The 22,987-nt window shown below is 40.8% G+C and overlaps 1 protein-coding gene across 1 annotated transcript in view; it reads right to left on the bottom strand.

The window, feature by feature from the left end:
* PTN (pleiotrophin) overlaps positions 1–21,777 on the bottom strand; it is a 79,828-nt gene extending 58,051 nt beyond the window's left edge. Inside the window, exon 1 of the mRNA XM_071551164.1 lies at positions 21,403–21,777. The gene's annotated coding sequence lies outside the window, so the exon portion shown is untranslated. The remainder of the gene's footprint in view (positions 1–21,402) is intronic.
* Between the last annotated feature and the right edge of the window lie 1,210 nt (positions 21,778–22,987).

Here is a 22,987-nt window from a genome sequence, read left to right as displayed (position 1 = left end):
CATATTAAATAGTCTATGAGTCACAGTAAGAGGAACTCCAGTATATTCACAAAGGCTTGGGGGGGGAAAAAAAAAGAAAAATAGAACTTTTAACTTGTATACAAATTACCTGAAACAAAAGCTGACATTCTTCATTACTATCAAATCTCTCTTCCACAGTCATCAAAACACATCTATCAAAAATAAAAGTAGGCTCAGATACCATTCCTTTTCAGCAGAGGAATGCCTGCTACTGAAGTGGGGGTTTTACCTCATTGCTCATTCCCTGTTATTGGGGAATCAATCCCTCCAAACACCCAAAGGCTTGCTAAGACCACAGGTATCACCTTTTAAAGCTAGTGAAACATATTTCACTACAAAAGGATGCCAGCATTGAAGGCATGATGCAGAGTCACTGCTACCTCTCTATGCCCTGTCCTTCATGAGAAGCAGCTCCGCTAAGGCAGAAAAGCCAGAAATAATGCTACAGGCTCATGGACTGAGGACAGAAGGGAGAGCACTGCAACATGGCAGAAGGGGAGAGGAAAGGGACTGAGAAACCTAACAGTATCCTCACACCTTGTCGCATCCTCCTGATGCCTCTGACCTGCAGATCTCTTCTCTCCCACCTCCAGACATGTAACTTTGCCTCTTTGAAGCTGGCTTGCAAAGAGAAAGAGATCACTTAGCAAAGGTTTTGCTAGTTATAAAAATGTCACTGTTTATTCAGGACATGGCAGAAGTTCATAGGATGAGGTTCTTCCACACAGGCAGAGCAAACACACAACTAGTATTACTGTTAAGAACACCTAAGAGAAACTAAAATATCTTAGTGAGAAGTTACCCTCTAAATGGTTCTTCTCTCTGATGGGCCCAGCCTAAGGCCTTCGATTGTCTTGAATGAAGATGTCTCTGGTTGATCCATGCTTAATTCCCACCGTAGGGCAGCTCAGGACAGCTCTGTGCTGCACATCTGTTTATGTTAAACAGACAGATCTTGGTAGCGGTAAATTGTGCCAAAAATGGCTCCACAGAGGTGGGAAGCCTCATTTGGTCTTCAAAGAAACTTCCTACAGTAAATTTAAAGACTTCAGTGCTCCAAACATGAAGGACACCTGCATGTCATTAAGTACTTTAATGCTGAGCAGGCAGTTTTCTGGGTCACCATCTGTTCAGCAGGAGCACCAGCTCCTGGCTGCTGTTCCCAACTCAGTGTGCCCCAGGGTTTGAACTCAGCCTTGGCAGCTCACAATTACCCAAAAGGTAACATAGATGGATCTTCTAGGTCAGCAACACAAATGAAAAAAAGTGTGTCCCAGGAGAGAACAATTCAACTAGGTAGAGTTCATGAAAGTCTGTTTAAAGATTAGGAGCTAATCAGAAGAGCTCACAATGTATATATCTCTGTGGTATCTACTGCTACCCTTCTAATCTCATCAAGCTGCCTGCTTATCTGTAGTTATCTGGCTCTGCTATTACTTATTGTTTGTGTTGTTTAAACAAAGTTCTCTCTTGTGCTAGAAAGTTAGCTATCCAGACAACTACACACAGAACAAAGGTCAAAATTAAAATATGCTTGCCTAAACAACAAAGCTTGTTGAAAACACTCTTTTTAACAATAGGAGGAACTACCTACATAAAGCTAGAGAATAAATATCTAATCAGCTATAGAAATCCAGAATTAATTTTGCTGTGCTGGCCAAATCCCGGCACTTCTATCCAAAATTTTCAGCCTAGAGCTTCAGCCTTTTGAAGTTGAATCACCAGATGGTTCCACTACATGAACACAATCATCAAAATAAGCAACATTAATCACCGAGACAAAATAAAATGTAATGGGTCCTAATGGTCACTGAGGAAGAATGATCTTTGTGTGAAACAAAGCAGGAGAAAGACAGAACAGAGGCTGCTCCAAGGTCTGGGGAACTAATGTAGTCTATAGCCACTTTCCACATCATAGGTCTGTAACTTCTGCATTTTTCCCACTGTCCCCCCCACCCAAGTTGTATCACACATGAAAATTCACTTTAAGGAAATTTATTTTGTGGCATGTTTCCATATTCTCAGAGAGAGAGGAACAAACAAGTTTTTCCCTTTTGGGAAAATCCTGTTTGGTATTTGATGTTTCAGAATCTTCTTAAATAAAGCCAGCAATTTATAACTCTAGCCAATGCTCAAATTGAACTAGAGTTCAAAGCCACTAAACTTCTTCATTCTTCTCAATGAGATGAAAATCAACATTTCTGTTGATTCTGGAAACAGAACTGGCTTATCCACATGACTAGAAAAACATCAATAAAGGTGTTCCCATGAGCAAAGGAAGCCTATAAAGCTGACACTCTCCTCCAAACCATGTAAACACAATCTCAAAAATGCAGGTTCTTCTTCATTGAGAGTCACCCTTATGAGAGGCTTTATACAGGTGAGACATGAAGATAATTCTTGGATGGAGAACTTTAGTGCTAAAGGACCTGTGTTTCTGGAACAAGGGACGTGGACTGCCTGTCTGCTATCAAGAAAATGTTTCTTGATTGGAAAGAAAAGCATGCACTTAGCTAGCATTCCACAAAGGCAAGGTAAACAGGAGAAAAACCAGATAAAGAAAGAAAACAGACAAAAAGAACAAGAGCAAAGAAAGAAAATAAAAACCAAACACAACCATCAAGCAAACAAAAAGCCCAAACATATTCTTAGAAAGAAAACATTAAGTAACTCTATACTTTGATGGTCAAATGACCTCCAAGCATGGCCCTTTTAGCTTCTGTAATGCATGTTTCTCTGTTCACTCTGTTTTTCACATGATGTTTGGCTCTACATTTGATATGATAAAAGGCACCACGAGAGGTGTGACTTGCAACATGTTACAGCCTCTGTAGGATGAAAATTGGCACGTAAACAACAGTATATGCACATTACAGTTAAAAAGAGAACTCAGTGACTTGTTAAAGCAGGACACATTTGCTATCTTTTAAAACACAGCCTTCTGCTTCACTGACCTGCCCATATTTCACCTCTGAGAAGCTGAGAAAAACTCTTCTGTCAAGGCAAAATGGATGTCCTTATGCAAAACCCCTAAGTTAGCTCCTTGTATCCCATCTTCTGCTATTCACAACTCCACATTTGCCATTTACATTTCATAAGATGAGGAATCCACTGCCTACTATGAAAGCGTTCGTGAAATTATCATTCTGGCTCCAACCATCAACACTGTAAAATAGTAAATTAGTTTGTAATTGAATTTTTCTTATCATGGCTTTTGCCAGTAAGTTATAGAGGCCTTCACTTCTTGTTATTTTTCTTCCCTAGAAGATATTTATAATGTGGTTATCTGTTCTTGAGTTTGTCAGGCAGACTAAGCTCTTTAAGCCATGGAGCAAACTTTCTCCAGACATTAGTTTATTAGAGAGTTTCTCCATTCCTTTCTTTTAGCTTTTTTGCACATTTTGAAAATGTTGCACCAACACTGGATGTCTTATCCTGGTATCCCTGTCATTACCATCATTGCCCTAGTCTGGCGCTCTCATGCCTATGTCTAAAGATTTGGTTTTGGACATTTCTCCACAACACCATGATCAGAGCTCATCTGCCAGTGTCTACCTCCTGTGACGCCAGAAAATCGTTGTTAATCACTGCTTTCCAGCTATTTCCTACTATATATTTCATTCATACATATGGACATGGAAAGGACTAAAACATGCTGTGCTAAGCCACCTGCATCATTATTTTCAGCAATGAAACACAAGAGGGAAAATGTCACCTAACCTTAAGACACAGACAAGACACAGGAAGGAACAGGCGGAAAAGATTCCCTGCCTTTTTCTGACATCTTTGCCTGTTTCTAGAAAGAGGACCTCACCAGACTCAGGCTGTTAATAATTACACCCACACTCAGTAATGAATTTTGCAATACCTAATATTTTCCTTAAAGACTAGAGTCCAATTCTTCATTAATTTTTAAAACAAAAAAAAAAAATTAAAATATATTTTCAGTCTTCGGCTTTAAAGAAAATACTTGAATCAGGTTACATTAAAATAATAAAAACCTACATAGAAGGCCAGAACAAAGTATCCTGTCGTTGTTTTGGATTTTTTTCATCTAGTGATTTTTAGGCCAATATCCTGACAGGAAAGGGGGAGGAGTGGGGCTGTCAGTACCGTATTCAATGAGTATAATTACACTGAATTACTGCTAAGGGGTTTAGAGAGAGGAAAAAATACTATTCCACAGAGTTAATATAAAGTGGGCTTTCATGTACATACAAACCCACAAGGAGCAGGCTACTGCCTGCTGAGACCTATTTGAGAGCCAAGGGATTGATCGGACTCAGCCAGCCCTTGCTTAAGAGAAAAGCTGCAGTTGTGAATTACTGTAAAGCAGCATTCACATGATTGATGGGTTTACCCCCACCACCACATTTGTTTCAAAGATCCATTTTGTCTTCTGTGGTGACGGTGTGAATTAACCCCACTCACAATGCCTGACTGGATTTTGCAAGACTGATCCAAGGTCTAGGAGTTTGATGAAGCTTTTATCTTATGCAGCCGTGTGACTGGGAAAATGGGAGAGAGATGCTATTTAACACCCAGGCTTCTGAGGATCACCATAACATCAACCTCCTCAAAGAGACTGCAAACTTTCTGCCATCAAACCAGCCAGCTCCATCCTGGGGAAGACTCTTTGAAAGAGTTCTCTGCTTCTGATCTCCCTTGCAGTCTGATTCTACACCCACTTGCCCATACATCCAAGGAACCATAATGTGTATTTATTTCATCTCTTGCCTTTTTAACCCAATATGATGTCAGCAATAGATTTTTTTTCTCTTTTTCCCAATGAAGAGCAAGAGAAAACCTGAACTCTGTACACATTAAAAGACCCAGAGACCCCACATAATTTGTGAGGCAATTTCTCCTCAAGGCTTAGGCACTGTAAATTAGAAGTTGTTAGAATAGCAAAGAGAATGGGGAAGAACAATCAGAAATAGGCCCAGATCATGACTAGCTTTTAAAAATATCCTGGAATCTTTTGAATTGACAGTATAACACAAAAAGGTAGAAATTCATGGAAGCCCAATCACACACCTGCTTCGGAACAGGCCCACAGCATCTCAGGAATTGCTGTTTAGCCAGGGATAAGTCTGTGTCAACTTCAAACTGCTCTGTGCTCCTTCCTGTTCCCAGGAAGGTACTACATCAATCAGATTTTATTTTCCTTTATGTGGTAAATACATTGCTTAAAAGGGAAGAAAAAAACCCCAAACAAACAAATAACAGAGCATTAAATACTATTAGCTACACCAAGCTGGCTGCAGGTAAGTGAAATATAACCTTCCCACACATAACTCTGCAAAAGCTTTTCACACTGCATCGTTTCATTTCTATTGCCCCGGTCTTCCATAAAAAAGTGTGTGTTATTCTGCAGCACTTCCTTGTATTCACAGTCCTGTTCTAGCCACAAGGAAGAAAAAAAATGGTGCATTGTCACTGCAGTCATTGGTATCACTCTACTCCCACCATCACACTGCCATCACGTTGTTGCTACCTGCAACATCCACTGGTCCCCACAGTGTAGGAGTCCTTTATATCCCAGCCTGTCCACCCCACCAGCCTTCTCAAGCTTGGCCCTGGGAAAAGGGTCTAAGAGCACGACAATGCAACCGGTTTTCCAATGAATGTTAGGCTGGGAAGCTTCTTGGCATATCCTTAGATTTGTCATGCCACATCAAAGAAGTTCTCTATCCTCAGTTTAAGAGTACCTTGCAATCAATCGTCTTTGGTCCTTTCTTGGACACCATCTTCATCTGCCTTGATAGCTATGGCAGACATTGCAGGAATCACAAAGTCAAATGTTATGAGAGGTCTCCACCTCTTTCAGAGCCTTCCTACCTCCTAACCAACCCAGCCTCCAAAGAGGCAGATGCTGAAGTACCACCAAATGGGATCAAGCACATTCCAGCTGCTACACTCAATTCTCAGTTGGAAATTCTCAGGCCAAAATGTGTCATAACTGAAAGCACACACTAAGTAAGTTAGTCCTTGTGCATCAAAGTTATTAGCAACCCATACAGACCACAGCTTGAACTCATCTGTCCTGGAGTGACTGGGTTAACACAGGAACACTCAGACATTCTTGGCAGCATACGAAAACAACTGTCAGACCATCTCCTGCTATCATACAACAGTTCAAAATTTTATGTGTGTGCATCTTATTAACCCCAAAGGACACCTGGTCTCATTTCTCTGTGAAAAACACTCCCAGTTGCAGAGAAACTGTCCAAATTGTCTGGATCATTTTGCTTTTTACTATTTTGTGACCTCTGCTGCAGTGATTTGCAAGTTGTAGATGTATGCTTTCTGCTCCACCACACAGACAGGGAGGAAGGAGAATGGGATCAATGGCAGGTTGTGCTGGGTCCTCCCAGAGCTGTTGGCAGCCTGCAAACCACACATATGGTAAAGCACAAGGCAATGTCATGGCCCCTGAATGAGTCAGGGGAACATGGGAGCAGCAGAGTACACCTGCACTATTGGTGTGCTAATACGACATTGCTGTGTTAACAGAGGCATTGAGTCCCATAGACCCACTACACCAAGGTGAAGGCTCACTCCAGTTCCAGGAGGCTCACAGTTCTTTGGTTCTACCTGTCATATGACAAAAACATTTCCACCAAGCTCTGATTAGCATATTAAATTAATCTCTCCCCTCCCCCACCAAATCCTCTAACTAAGCAGTTCAGTCCAGTGGCAATAACAGCTGAATGTGAAACACAGGTATGCTTTTAAGAAAGGTCAAGTTATTTCATTTCCAAAGCCAGTGCACAGTGAAGCACCATTCAACCCAGGCATGTTTTTCTTCAAGTTCCACCTAAACAATGATTGACTTTAAATAAAAGCTACTTCTTGTCATCCCTTCCTTTGCCACACTCAGAGGGATGTTAGGTAAGTGTTCTAAAAGCATCAGCATTAGAAGCAGGAGGTCACCTGCAACCCCAGTTGGCTTCTGTTACTCCTGGTCATGTGTATGTCACAGTAAAACCTGTAACGCACTTAGTGACTCACATGATGACAAGGAACACTAAGTCCTTGTGCCCATGCACAGCACCCTACATAAAAGCCACTTGAGCTCATCAAGATTAGGAATGAGTTCTTTCTTAAATCCAGCCCAATCCAGTTAACAGGCTTATATGGAAATGCTGAGAGACAGGGCTGACAAGTGACAGTACATCTAACTTGCACACACCAGTTTGCTAAAAAGGAAGAACATGTCAGCTCTGACTAGCTCAGGTTCATAATTGCCTCTTTCCTCTCCAAATACTTCTTTATGGCTACTTTTCTCTAAAGCTATGAATTTAAAATGGCTTCAGTGACCTTTATGATTTCTAATCACTACTATAAATCTTGTGCCACTAGTGAAAAGGAAAAAACAACTGTTAAAGACAAGCCCATTTCATTCTTCCTGATCAAATAGCCTTCCCTTCCTGCTCTTGGCATATGTTTGCATAAGTTGATTTGCTTCTGCTAAAAAGATGCTGGCATGCATCAAAATAGGAAAAAGAATAGTGCACAGAGATTCTTTGAGACTGCTTGTTGTGACATCAGTCAGTGATAACACACTACTGTCCCATTTCCCTCACTCCATCTGTGCACAGAGACACAACCTGGAGAAGGGACTGCTCCTGATTTTCTACTGAGGAGCAAGCATAGCAGTAGACATCCGACCCTGCCCTCACCACCACCACTAGGCATGCAGAATGCATCCAAAAGTGCAGGATGAAACAAAAGATTGCTCCCATTCCAGAAACAAAGAGTTGCTTTGGTATCCATTACTTAATAGGTAATAACCTTAAAGTATCTGTAACCTCAACTTGCTAAGTCTCAACTTCCTATAATAAGAATTACGAATGAGGAGGGGAAGAGAGAATAAAAATCAATTTTTGTAAATAATAATTCTAGGAGTTAAATGAAAGGTATTTTAGAATTGTAAGTGTTACTATGACAAATTAATATTAAAATCATTTTCTGTGAGACATATGGAGACCAAGTTAGTTCAAAGTTAGATAAATTGAGCACAGTCAGACTTCAGGGAAAATAGGACTTGCACAGGATATTCCAACTCTGACATCACATTTGTTTTCAAAGTCGTCTATTTACTTGTTAAATGCCACCATGACACCTGATCCCATCAGATCTCAGAAGCTGAGCAGGGTGATCCCCAGTTAGTACTTGGATAGGAGACCTCTTGGGAATACCGGGGGCTGTAGGTTCTAGTCCTGAGGACTTCACTGTCACTGTCCAAGCTCGCTCAGCTGTGGCAGATGAACCTTAGGAGTTAAACGGTGGGGCCAGTTCTGCACACGCTGTGTCTCACCTAAAAAATCCACTGTGCAGGCTGGAAGGGCACACCCACGTGGGGAGAGCCCTTCCCAAATCTGTGTTCGCGAAGCCGAACCATGATGATAATGATGACGATGACAATGTCTATTTACCACAGCTGAAAAGCATCAGGGCAACAAATCATACATTTATGGGTGCAATCAGCTCCCATTTCTAGTATAGCAAACAACTTCCTGAAGCACAGTTTGTCCAAGTGTTAATTAAAAACAAAAACACCAAAACAACAAAAAACCCTCCCCACACCAACATACAGGAGCAGAAAATTTCATTAATTATACAGCCAATCAAAATCATAATGAGCCCTTATACATATATAAATTTATTATTACATATGTAAATTTAGTTACTTTGATGGACTTCAGATACTTCATATCAGGCCTTTAGCTAAAATGCTTAAAGAGGATTCCTCTAAAAGGTAAAACATGCAATCATACAATCTCAAGCTGTGCTTGCATGCATATAAACTAAGGAAGAGGAAGATGTCAGAAGTACAAATCTGATTTTACAGGCTTTCCTCTCAGGGAGGTGCAATAGGGGAGAGTTTCCAACTAGAAATTCTGAACTACCATCTTGAAGATGATAGTGTACAAGTCTCCAATTCAGACTAGAGCTGACTGATGTGAAATACTTGTTGTTCAAATGATGACATTACCATTTTCTGTAAAGGTGAAAATGTGATAATTTTTATAAACAATTTCTTGCCAGTGCAACCAATTCACATGGTGGCAGTCTGCTTAACGATTTCTTTCCTTTCAAAAAGCATGCCAGGAATAAGTACAGATGTTCTGAAAGGATGCCAAAGTGCATCACTGATGGTACTCCTGGTCTGTCAATAAGAAAAAAAATTACTTCTCAAATGTAGTTTAAGAATTTATTCACTCACAGAATATCTCTAAGAGAAAGAAATAGAAATGCAGCCCAAGTGAAACTAATAGGAGAGAACAACTTTGGCAGGTGAGATGTAAAATGAAGATTAAGAGGTCCAGGAGCATGGCTGAAGAGCAAGGAAGCAAATACATAGTGACAAGTAATAAGGCATTCCTTAAGCACACAGGAAACTGGAACTCCAGAAGAGCCAGCGTGTCCTGCAGACTACCCTGACTCAAAGGCAATGAGGGCAGAAAAAGAGATTGCACAGAAGTTAAATGGCTCCTCTGCTTCAGTCTTTACTTTGAAGCAGTGAAGAGATGCATGACCCAGGGTTGTACAAGTAAAGAATTTGAGGCAGAACTTCCAGATAGAGTTAGGGGAAATAAAATAAAGCAAATTAAAAAAAAAAAGAAATTACTCAAGAAATTTGATTGCACAAAACTGCATTTACAGAGCTAAGAAAAGTCAGTTAAAGACAAGTGTAAATGAGCTACCCTGAAAGTGGAGCCTCACAAACCAGTGTCTAAAAAAGTACATTTTCAAAATTATAAGTAATGTTCCACTAATCTACAAAAAGGCTTTAAAAGCATATCCTGGCTATTTTTCACTAGATGTAAATTGTTTAGATTTTCAAAGACTTTGAAACTGTTGGGAGAACTTTGTCATCTAAGGATAAGAGGTAAGATCCTGTCGCCCTTTCAATATTAGCCAAGAAAGAGAATCCCAGGGTAAGAACAATAATCAGTTCTTTGTACAAAAGGGGGTTGTTTTAGCACCCAAAGTACAGCCTAGGTTCAGTGTTGAGGAATGCATTTATGAAGCATCCGGAAGAAAGAATTAAAAACAAGGCAATAAAATATGTTTCTGACATAATATGGTATTAGTCAATAGTATGGAGGTCCTTGTCCTCACAGCTATCCAGGCAACTGAACACCACAAATATCAAATAAAATTCATCACAGGCATATTGAAGTCTAATGGAACAAAAATATATGTATCTGCTTATATATGTATATTCAATGTAATTCAATGATTACTGATTTAACTTCTAGACCTTAAAAAAGTTCTGGAGACAGATGTCACATCCCTGTTCTCAGCAAAAGAGTCATTTCAGAGGAGGCAAAACTTTAGAACAGCTTTGTAAAATACTCTAGTATGAAAAAATAGTTTGATTATGGAAATGATAATGTAATTATAGAATGGCTGGGTTAAATTTCAGCTAAATGTGCTCGCTAAAATAAGGGCACGAATTGTGAGCACATTTAGAAATGAAGAACTGAAGCATTCTGTTGATTTATAACAAGGCATGGGGCTGTAAAAGGCCACTGAAAATGAGAAACATGAGAGAATGTGTAATATTTAAGAGAGGTGACCTACTGCACTATTTAAATAGAAGAGAGATTAAAGCAAAGAGAATTTGAGGTTATGAAAATAAGGACATTATAGACATATGAATTCAAAATTAGGATTAAGGAAACATCTATTTAGAGTAATGAAAATACATCTTCAAAACCAAAACAGCTTGGGTGTGGCTTATCTGTTCAGGGGAAAATCCCTTTAAGATCTATCCACATTTAAAGCTAAGATGAACACTAATTGCAAAGAGTTTTAAAGAGGCCCCATGAGCTTGGTTTTACAGAACTCGACCCATGCTCTTCCATTCACTTTCATATCTTGTACAAGGGGACTGCCATCACAGGACGTGGTCCATGTCTTAGAAAAACCTCGGCCTAGGTCACAGACTGATACAACTTCTGCAACAGAAGCTCCAGCAACCTTTGATGGTTTAGCTTTGTAAGACAGCAAAACTGGGACCATACAGGAATCTGAGCAAGGAAACCAAAGTTCACCTGAGATCAGCAGACGCAGCATGGAAATTCTGCTACTCCAAAAAGTATTTAGGCCTAAAATAATTTTTTAAACCTAGAGGAATGGAAGACAGATATAAATGAGATTTTAAAAATATCTCTTTCACTTCATACAATTTACACTTCGCATCAGGCAGTGAAAACTGTATTTATTCTATGCTAAGGACACTGAACAAAGGCTAAAATATCTTTCGTCACAGAAGTTATGATTATATAGGGAGAAAATAAATAAATAAAACAGAAAAAAATACAAATACTATGTCCTGTGAAGAAATCGAAATGACATGCACAGTTTTTTGGGAAAAAAATGAATCAAATTCCATTTTTATTTCATTCTATACTTATAGTAGCAATGTTTGTAAATAACAATTACAAATTATTACAACTCTTTACAAGTATTTCATAAAGTAATAATTTTATAACTGCTTATATTTATTAAAATTGTTTAACATGTTTACAAATATTACACTTATATGCCTACTTTCAAACTGATCAGGAAAGGATAAATTTGAGAAAATGCTTCCCATTCCCCACTGCTGCACACTATAGCACTCTTTTTGTGAGGTGCCATGTTCATAAAAATGCCATAATGAACAGCACCATCTGGACATCACACAGCCATGAAGAGCTTATTGTAGCCAATGTGTCTATCTCATATGTAGTCTCAGGTTCTTGTTTCTATTGTCTCAATGCCCATTAAGTGCTGCAAGTGTACAGATACACACTAGAATTTCACTGACCTGGAACAGAAATCATGGATTCAGTAACTCAAAAATTTCCATTTTGATAAGCCTTAAATGAAACATTTCAACCTCAATATTTCTTGACTTAAGGCAGATAATTTACACTTCACAGACTTCTCCTGCTTTGAGTTTTTTGTTTGTTGCAGTTTAAATAAGACAAGAAATTCCCACCCACAATTACTTGAGAAATTGTAGGTGGTAAAATCCCAACTAGAATTAGAGCCTTACTGCACATCCTGAAAGTGTCAATGCATAAAATTGTGAACTTGCCATTTATAGTACATCTTGCACAATTGGAAAGTCTGAAGTTATTGAACACATTCTTGTTACACATCCTTACAGTTTTGAAAGTTTCTTCAAGCAGACACTTGCTTTTGATGTGTGTGTAAAGCATGATGTCAGGGCAAAATACCTACATATCTCTTTTTTCCTTCTCTAAAAACACACACTTGCCATATCCACTCAGCCTACAGTTGTGGTTAACACAAGAAAGAGGGGTTCTTATTTAAAGGAGTTCTGGAGAGAGTAATAAACAATTCAAATTAAATATAGTACATAGCAATTAAATGAAAAAAGTAGACACTGTAACACACCACCTTTATTTTTCAGTCCTTTTCTTGTGCATCAGTATTCAATCTCCAGCTGTTCTCAAATGCTCTCAACCCTTTGGAAAAATTAGCACAGGGATGCTGTACTTGGGCACATAGAAGCAGCCAAAGAAAGGCCAGGACTATGTAGCACATCATACTACCAAGTAAGAAGAGATGTTTGTAAATATTAACTCAGTGGCAAAATACTAGGACTGTCTATAAATATTTTTGAAATCAGCTTCAAAATAACTTTTCTAGATCAAAATTATGAGTAAGAGCAGGAAGTTCATGCATTTTTGCTCCCACTCCCCTGCCTTTACAAACTTCAGAATTTTTTTCCGTCATGAAAACATGACCAATCCTGCAGGTAGTTCCGGACAGAGAGAGAAAATGTTCCCCTCTCTCCTACATTTTTGGTTTCAGCCAACTTGACAAAGCATTTCAGATGTTAAGCCCAGAAGGCTTCTCCAGTCTGAGATAAAACCAAGGCCTGATCCCAGTGGGAAGATGGCAGCCTCTACCTCTCATCGGGATTAACTCAGAACCTTCACAGCACCAGACAGACATTCAGGGCCAGGTTTATGGCAAAGGGTTATGCACAGCCCAGATCCTGCCTTCGAAGAGTACCGTTATTAGCATGGAGTAACAGAAGCAGTTTACTTCAGTAAGTGGAAGATAAATACAGCTCACCATTAGTTTGACTTCTACCAAAAAAACAAAAAAAAAGTACAAGAGCAGGCCATGCTTAAACAGATTAAAGAGATATCCAGAAAAATATCAAGTGAAGCTGTCCAAGGCCCCATGGTAAATGTATTGCTATAAAACTTACCACAAGAGATTACATACCCACCCACTCACAAAGGGTATGGACCTGAACACATACTCTGTCATCAGAGAGTTTTATTTCCACTAGTGGTAGTAAACTTATACATGAAAGCACTGATCAAGCAAAGATTTCACAGACACTTTTACATTTACGTTGTCTAAGTAAATCCCATTGTTCTCAGTGAGGTAACTCAGAGCCCATAAAGATGTTCCAACAATGCATGAGATGTGCAAATACTATAGCTTGAATTGAAAGAAATGGAAGGAAGAGAATGGCACCTCTTAAAACACATATACCTATAATCCCAGTAACCACTCAACATTAATGAGTCCAAAACACACACTAAAACCCATGTCCCACTTAAACACAGGTTCTTCAGTTAACAAGTGTGAAGAAAGGGGAGCTTGCCTTTTCCTTATCGCCCCATAAACACAGTTCCCATGGTATTTTGCAAGCAAAGGAAAAACTGGATTCAGTACAGATACACCTATTTAGGCAGCCCTTAATTCTAGCAGCTCTTTGTAAATCCTCTGCTGGGAGAATGTCTGTTTAGAATTAATAATAGAAAGAAAATGGGAGCAACCTTTAGGTTTCTCTAAACTCCATAGATCTTTGGTCAAACTGGTCAGAGGATCACCATGCTGTAACTGGTTCCCCATGAGTTTCTAGTTCAGTTGGAGGGGGTTTTTTTGTCCTTCCACTGCATAAATAAGCCTAGAAGAGGAGGTGGCCCACAGCATGGAACAAGTATGCTAATGCCATATCATACCAACTGCCATGCCAACAGCAATCACACACACACGCCTGCTCACACGCTTCTGCCAAATAATCACTTAAGCAAACATCAACTACGCAGATTAGCAAAAGCGTCTGACAACGCGCAAATCGGACAAGAAACACGGGCTGAAGGGACAGCTTAGGAAAGTGAGGATTTAATAAGTGAAATGACATGAAGTTTCTGAATCAAAGCTTGCAGCATTTTTGGAAGACTGATGAAAATCCTATCTGTTGGCCTTAAAGGGAAAGCTAGTGGATTTTTTTCCATCCATCCATCCCTACTGCATATCAGCTGCAGCCAGACAGGCTTCTAATAAAAGCAAGTGACTCTTGCACAAAGAAAAACATCTTCCTGACCTCTGGTAAGGCAGCAATCCAAGCAAACAACCAGGCAGTCAGATGGCACAAGCTATTGGGAAGCAACCAGAGCATCTCAGGGGCTTTTCCTCAGCACCAGAAGGAAAGATAAGCCACTACCATAGAAGACTGGGTTTCCAGACAAAACCATCCTAGGTAGAACAAGAAGTTCAAACTATTTCTGTTTGATGTGATGGAGATGGGGAGGTTACTTTTAAACATGCAGGTTTTGTTTTTCAAATTAAAGGAACAAAGTGTTTTCCTAGTGGAATTAAGGCAGAATATCAGAACAATCCCTTGATTTACCTTTAATTTACTAAAAGTTACTTTATTACAAAGGCACTTTCAATGAAAGCAATTAGATTTTGCTGCAAGAAGTACAAGAAGAGTCACAACCATTTACACCACTATTGCTCATTTGTGCCTTGTTTTGAAGAGTTTGCTACCAAAACAAAAGAGTGAGCACTCTTTCTAAATCTTACATTGAATTCTAATATCTTTATTCTGCTGAAGCTCTTGCTGAAATATCAACTTTACCTGAATAATGACTGAAGGATGTATGCCTGGTTTAATATTAATCTATGCGCAATAGGAATAATTTGTTTCTAGTGAACTGAGAAAGATGTCAGTATCAAAATGGAAGAAGTTCAGTTGTCTGAAAGCAAGCTGTGACCACTGCAGAGACATCACCATATTAGAGATGCTATCTTTCTACCACAGCTATTTCTAAGTTCCTTTCTATCTCACTTCTAAAGACAGTAGACATTTCTTAAGAGATCCATCCTTTACTGTCTAAGAAAGTGCCTAAAAGAGCATCACAATAATATTAAAATGGATATTTTTGAGACAAAGTCAGTCTTCCCACTTCTGCTCATATGCTGTAGATCTGTTAAAAACAAACAAACAAAAAAACCCAAAACAAACACCTGTAAAGTAGTTGTCTTTAAATACAAGGGTTTTGATAAGACCAATAGTTACACCCTGTATTAAGCACATTTCAGATGCTCCTATTACAGAGGAAAGGATGCTACAGACTGTGAGCCTTCTGTTGTTGGCTACAGATGGGTACATACATTTGCATTGCACTACTAAGGCTCTTTTGCACTTTGAGATACGTGATGTGTGAGAAGCAGAGCAAAAAATATAAATACATGCATAAATGAGTCTGTTGTATTAGTGATCCAGTCAAAACAAGGAAGCCGTAAATGCAGCAGTCATATCATTTTTAGTCAATTGTTAAATTCATACAACTGTTCTCATGGCTCTGGGATTAAAAAAAAACAAAAAAAAAAAAAACAAAAAAAAAAAAAAAAAAAAAAAACAAAAAAAAAAACTAAAAACAGGTTTTCTGCCCCATATCCATTGGAACTGAATCTGAGAAGTTAGTTCAGTTATTTCATTTGCCTTCAATCAGGCAGGGATACTCTAGCTTCCACAGATATCTGTATATTTACTGTTTGTGTCAATACACAAGGAATTCCTCCTTTCCTATGCACCCATAAAGTGAAATTGCCTGGTTTTTGCCTTCCTAATCCTTAGGGACAGCATAAGGCAACAGGTAATGCAGGTAGAAAAGTCAGATGATTAGGAAACAGCAGAATAGTCTACCTGCATCAACCAGCCCAGAAGATCATGACCAATTTATTACTCAAGCCTCAAGAGAAATACGCTACCTCCACCTCATTGCCAGCTTCACTAGTCCTGCTCCTGTCTCCATTGCCAGCTGCACCAGTCTCCCTAAGACAACTGAGCATCAGCCCAGCCATGTAGAAGGACAGCTGCAGAATAAAAACAGAGCCTAGCTAGCCTCCTCTTCCCTCCAAATTAGTCTGTCTGGTTTTACTCCTGAGAGGAGAACTTTTGTACAGACAGGAAATTGCTCCAAAAATATTTTTTGAAGATGGCAAGAATTCTGTTTTATTTATGTTGTTAATTAGCTATAGACCAGTGTCAAAACATGCATTTGCATGGAGATATTAGATTTGTTCTTTTTCTCTTCCCTCCCCACAGGCACTTGATGATGATATCATATACAACTTAACAGTGGATGTTTACAAGGTCCAAGCTACACTGAAACTGTGGAGAAACTAATGAGGAAGGAAGATTTTTATAATACTGTTGTGAAACATTTAATGAGCTCTGAAATAGTGCTAGCAGGTCTCAAAGGAGAAAGGCCCAGTTTAAAACTGAACTTTGCCATTTACTAAATGGCAGTGCACTGGAGCCCCAAGTACTATTTATTTTCAGAAACTATTTTTATCAGAAAATCCCCAACTCTTCTGCTCTTCTGCTCTAAGTCTTTACCCTTCTCTTGCAGCTGCCTTGCAATCAGTGGCACTTACTGAGCAGTATACTCCTAGGGTCCAAAATAACACATTAATACATTTTTCTTAACTCAATGGAACTGAATTTTGCTTCAGACATTTTTCTTAACTTAATGGAATTGGATTTTGCCTCAGACATAGTTTGCTCCACTTCTCACCTCCAGAGGTTATCCACATTGAAAGCAGACTGTGCCATTCTGGGCAAACAAGCAAGGGCAGTGGCTTTTTGGAGTGAGGGTGAAAATTTCCTGGCTGTATCAATAATATAGCTAGCTCTATATTACATTCACATTTCCCCTTCTCATCTCCCATGAAACTGCCTACAGCTGTGTTCTCTCAATCTTCAATCTGAAAAACATTAAAAAGCAGTCTGTAAGATGACCACAGCTTTTAAAAAGCCACTCCCACATATAAGCAAGGAAGGAAATAAAAAAAGTTAAAAAATAACAAAATCATCATGGTACCACTGCAGAAGGTAGAGCCAGACATTTTAAACGGCTCAGAGATTCTACTCCTCGGAATAAAAGAAGGTGAAACATATTGGCCAAGACAGTGTCTAGTTTGGTAAAGTCCTGCTGACCCTTTCCATGATGATAAAGTAAACCATAGCTGAAAATGTAACCAACTACTTTAATACGAACACCTGCAACAGGGCCTTTTAAGTCTTCAAGTCGGAGTATTCCCTAGGGAAAAGATGCTGAAAAGGAGGGTGAAGAAGGTCAGAAAATTATTGATGAACTTGACATCAAAAAATCGGTTCTTCTGGTAACTCAGAACAAGTGAAATTCTAGCCAGCAAATTCCATGCTGACTGCCAGCTCTTATTTCATGCATTGGATCAAGCTCATGTTAAAGATAGTGGGATTAAAGAGTTTCTTCAGCTAATGAACACTTCTGTTCAGTGCAAACTCAACAGTTTGAAAAATATATTTCAATTTTAAAAAAAAAATCTATTGATCTTTATTTATTATCTGTTAGTGTTGGCATGAATAACAAGCAATCAGTCCCTTGAAATTTAGTGATACACGCAAGATATGCCTCTTCTCATTTGGTTTAGCTGTTGTCCACAGAGACACTGCCATACCATTTCTTATGCAACTACTGTGCTCTGTGGGTTATTGTAGCAAACAAAAACATCCACATTACAGAAGACATTGTTGGCTTCTTTAATTTAGTTTTTCCACAGTGCTTCTGCTGAAGAAATTGATGTCAGACAACTGACTCAAATTTCCCCCCACCTCTCCTCAAACGCACATTGAACACTTGACAATGCCCACTTTTCTATTTTTTCCTCTCCATGACTCCATCGGAGAGGACCCTCTGTGCATTCACAGCAGCACAATGAAGAATGATTTCCAAAGCGTTAACTTGGAGCCATGGAGACTTGAATGTTTTCAAAATTACTCTTTTGTGTTCAAAGGATTCTAGACTACCCCAGCTACTCTAGAAGAGACTCTTTTTCCCTTTTTCCAAAACATCCATCCCTTGAGCCATCCCTGGAGTGCATTGTGGGGGCCAATTCCTTAGTGCAGTGAGTTCCATCAGTCAAAGCTCAACAGATACAAATAATATCAGGATATGGATATAAATTAGTGCGACAGACCCTAAATAGTTTTGACAGGTTTAGTAAGTATATATAGTGACACAGAATGCTATTCCTGCTGTCAGACATCAATATGTAGACAGAAGATTGGGGGCACCATGGAAACTCAGCGACATAAGAGTGGTATTGATTGGACAGAAAATGAGGCTGCAATTTAAGCTTAAGGCTGCCAGAGATGCCAAGAATGGAGAATGACCTCCAGCAGTGAATTTTCAGCATAAGCTCCCTGTGAACAAGCCAATCCAAGAAGGATAAATCAGGGACAAGCTCACCAGGGATATGGCTCAACTGAGTTTTGGCTGCCCTAAGCAGATGAGAATCACTCTATGTGTGCATGCGTTACAGTGACCTAGTTCGTTCAAAGACAGCATTTTGAATGGTTTATTATAGAGGCTTGAAACAAAGAGATTTCCTCAATTAAAGTCCTGAAATGCATCCTCTAAATGAAAATGCTTTTGTTACACTGATCAGCAAGAGGTTGTAAATATTGAAGTAAAGCGGACATTGTTAAAGACCAATTCCCACAGAAAACACCACAGTTGGGAATGGAGGTAATAAGAGGGCCTGAACAGAGCAGGAGCAATGAGCCATGCCAACTCCATCCCTAATGCTCTAGTGTTACACTAAAAGACTTGTTACACTGTAACACTAGATAAATTGTATCTCTCCTGGAAAAAGAAGGTGGGGGGAGAAAAAATTAAAACAAAACGAAAACAAACCAAGAAAACCTAAAAAACCAGTATCAGTTAAATGAGTGCATGTTCAGAGCTCCTGTAAAGGATTATTTTTAATTGTTATCTGTGGTCTCAGAAACAACCATTCCCAGAATGATCAAGAAGAAATAGAGGACATGTCAGGAAAGTACCTTGCTGGAGCCATGAGTGCTGGAAGTCCACTAAGTAATAATATTCATATTCTTGTCAAAGATTAATTTACACAAAACATCCATCAGTACAGCTGTGTCAGGAATAAGATAAGCCTCCAAAGTGTCCCCAGTGGCAATGTGGGCACAGAACACAGGCATATGGTACTGGGATAGCAAGACTATGTTTTGTAATACTATAGTAAGACAAATCATCTGCTGGCAAGGCTGTATATCAGCCACAGACAGCAGCTCAAATAACTGGGGATAGACAACTGGATAACTGCAAAAAGTCTGTTTTTCTTAGGCCACTTCTACACTATAAACAAAGATTTACCATTTGTTTAAAAAAAAAAAAAGAGGTTGTTGGTTTCTCTTTTTCCCACCCAAGATCTGGCTTAGGAACATGCTAAAGTCAGTAAGTTTCTGTCCTTCAATTTCACCCACAGTTTCATACATAATAAGTCACTGAAGAGTTTAACTTAGCCTGGAGACAGGAGTATATTAAACATCTGCTTTTCTTCTCTTTAGGAAAAGTCACTAAATTCCACAGCAGGTTTTTTCTTGCTGTTTTTGGGATGGTTTGGTTTTTTTTTTTCAGTCCAATGAAGTACCCTTTCCATACACTTCCAAATTTTAATTACTACAGCCAATTAATAAATTTTGTCACAAAAACACATGTTCCATTTTCCCTTTCTGATAACCAAAAGTTTTGATTTTTTTTATTTTTTTTCCTTTGCAGAGAGGACACTGAAATAAACAAAACAAAAGAAACACACAGACACACTGAACTTGTTTTGCAATCAGCTCAAGACCACTGTTCAAAACAGATTAAAAAAATAATTGTTTTTGCAACAACTTTTCCCATATCCTTTCCTATTCTCTCTCTCTCTTCTTATGGCTTCCCTCCTACTCCCTAATACAATCAGTTACACACTCAGTCTATTTTTTGTAGCTCAAAAAGCTGGGAGAGGAAATCAATGTCCACAGGGAAAGCAAGGAAAGGGCAGAGAACTTGAGACTTGATGGCCACAAGTAAAGCATTCCTCTACTGTAATACAAGTCCTTTAAAGCAAACAGGATCTAGTTAAAATATCTACCACTATTCATAGATGCAGGGCTATCTCACGAAGAAAGATTTAACACATGTTGCAAACAATGCTCCCAAGAACCAAGTAGTCTCTAGGGTTTACATCCTAGAAGCCAGATCCCAAGTGTATCACTAAGCTAAAGCACAGTAGTCACTTGCAGTGTGGAAGAGAGAGATGTGTAGGAGCCAACTGGAAGATGTAAAAAGAGTAGATAAGCTCCAAAAGAATGAAGATTACCTTTCCCCTATGAAAAGTTCTACTTTAAAAAAGGAGAGAATGAAGGAGGGTAAGGAGTTAGAAGTGCCAATGTTGGAGATCACGATACAGTTGCAGAATAGCATATATGCTCATTAAAGAGGAAACTGTTTTCAGTATTGTTAACTCAGATTTTCTCCCAGCCCATCCCTCTGGAGACGCAGAAAGCTCAAACTAACGACGGCAGTTTTAAATAGATCTAGCACTTGCTAGATTCTGTTCCACCAGAAGTAAACCAGAGATAAGAAGGCAAAGTCCCCATAAAAATACCAGTTGACGTGCTCAGTCTGAAGGTACAATTTAAACTTACTATTCCTAGTCTCACGGGACGTTCCTGGCACAGGGTAACTGGGACCCGCAGGGGGTTTGCCGCTCCGGGGTCACTCCGCTGCCCTTTTGTCCTCTCTAAACGGACTTCTGCCTCCCTTTCCCGCTGGGTCACGACACCCACCGCTACCTCTCTCCCTCTCACCCTGCTTTGGCATTTAAGCGCTCCCACGTACCGACCCGCCGCTGCCTCCCCGCGCGGCAGCGCTCCCAGCATGGCAAAGAGCGGTCCCGTGCCCGGAGTGCTCCTGGACACCGCCAGACCTCGCCCCTCCTCTGCCTCTCGGGCAGGTGTCTCCGGGGCATCTGGTGTCCCCCACCACCCCGCTGGGTACAGGCTCGCACCGAGCCCCATGGCCCCTCTGCCTGGCCACCCCTTGCGGAGCCCTGCTGGGGCAAGTGTCCCTGAGCCAACACAGACAAGGAGGCGCTTCCCACCGTGCCCACCGAGGAGCGAGCACTGGCAAACCCCAGGAGATCTGCTGGGGGTACCAACCTTCGAGCAGACCCCAGGAGTTCCCGCCACCGCTTCGGACTTACTTCGGGCGTCAAAAAGCTCTTCTCCCGCAGCCGAAAGGGGTAAGCAGCGACTGTCCCCGGTGAGCAGCGGCTGGTGCGGCCACCGAGCGTTCCTTCTCTTCCCCGCAGACAGGCTCGCCGGCCGCCAGTTCACTCCCCTCTCCTCCCGAGCCCCGTCTCTCTCTCCCGCCGGAGGTTTCTTGCCGAGATTTTTATACTGGAGGCAGGGAACCTGATCCGCGCTTTGACTCGGCGGAGCCGGACTGCGGCGAGGCGGCGAGAGGAGGGAGGCAGGCGGGCGCCGGGGCAGAGCGAGCGGCCGCGCTGCCCCCTCGTGTGATGCGGTGGGGGCGCGCCCGCCGGGCGGGTCACCCGCGGGGCAGCCTCGCCCCCGCCGCCGGGGCTGGGCGGGTGCAGGGGTGGGCAGGGGGCGGGACGGGGCCGCTCCGCTCCGCCGGGACTCGGCGGCTGCTCCCCCCGCGGGGGAGCGCACTGAGGAGAGCCCGGCGGGGCGGCGTGGACTCCTCAGTAGCGGGGCTGGCCCCAGGGTCCCTAAGGGGCTTGTCAGCCCAGGCATCTTCCCCTCCTCTTCCCCGCGGTACCCAGAGAGAGGGGGAGCTGAGGACCCGGAGGTGCACCTCACTGTGTCCCCGGTAGGTACAGGGGCTCGTCGGGGCTTCAGCTGCCTTTGCAGGTACAAATAACCACAGCAGTCTTTGCCCCGGTCATCTCTGGCTGTCAGAGTTTGGGGAGCTCTAACTTTAGCCTCGCTGATTTCGAGCTTGTCATTTTGACTGCGGCTGTATTGGATTGGAAATACTGTTGGGAAGCGTGAAACAAAAAAGAAACACAAAACCCCCCAGCCAAACAAAAAAAAAAAGACCACTGAGCCCCCTTCCCTAGATTTTAATTTCAACATGGCCTGATAATGCTATGAGAACTTTTGTCATGGCATTTCAACACTTCTGGTTGTAGTGGTTGCTGGAGTCATATCAAGGCTTTCATTTAGGAGCAGATTTTTCCAACTTTTAGGTTCATTACATCCACTGAATAAGAGTGTTCCCCAACCCATAGCCTAATTTAAAACTAAGTGGACTTGTTCCAAACTTCAGGCAATTTCTGCATAATTCCCTTTCCCCAGAGCAAGTCTCTGCCTTCTCTTGAAAGACTGGGTCCATTCACTGCTTAGGTCTCAGCTGCATTTGCAGCTTGCAGCTCCTGCTCCAGGTTTGCACAGAAATCCAGTTCAGATTCTTCTCCTGTTTCCAAAGGAATGAGCTAAAAAAGTAATTTGTCTGGCACCGTACACATTGCATCATCTAACACCTACCATCTGTGACAATGAAAAGCACTGTACAGCTAGTCCCAGTGAGGGCAATTGCACTCACCTGGAGTCCTTCTTAGTAAAGTAAACTACTCCTTTCCATCCACACCTTGGCATCTTCTTTTCATCACAGAGTTATGTGTTCAGTCCTGGCATGGCTGTTCAGGATTTTCACCACCAGCAGGTTTAATGACAGTGATGTAATTTAAAACAACAATTTTGATTTGCAGTGTAAAGTGATGGCTTGAGATGGAGAGAGTATTCCTTCTAGCAGCTGCATGA

This window comes from Pithys albifrons, chromosome 3 (genome assembly GCF_047495875.1).
Source record: "Pithys albifrons albifrons isolate INPA30051 chromosome 3, PitAlb_v1, whole genome shotgun sequence".
Classification (NCBI taxonomy): domain Eukaryota; kingdom Metazoa; phylum Chordata; class Aves; order Passeriformes; family Thamnophilidae; genus Pithys; species Pithys albifrons.
The sequence above is the reverse complement of the archived record's forward strand: the minus strand, read 5'-3'. Positions and strand labels throughout refer to the sequence as shown.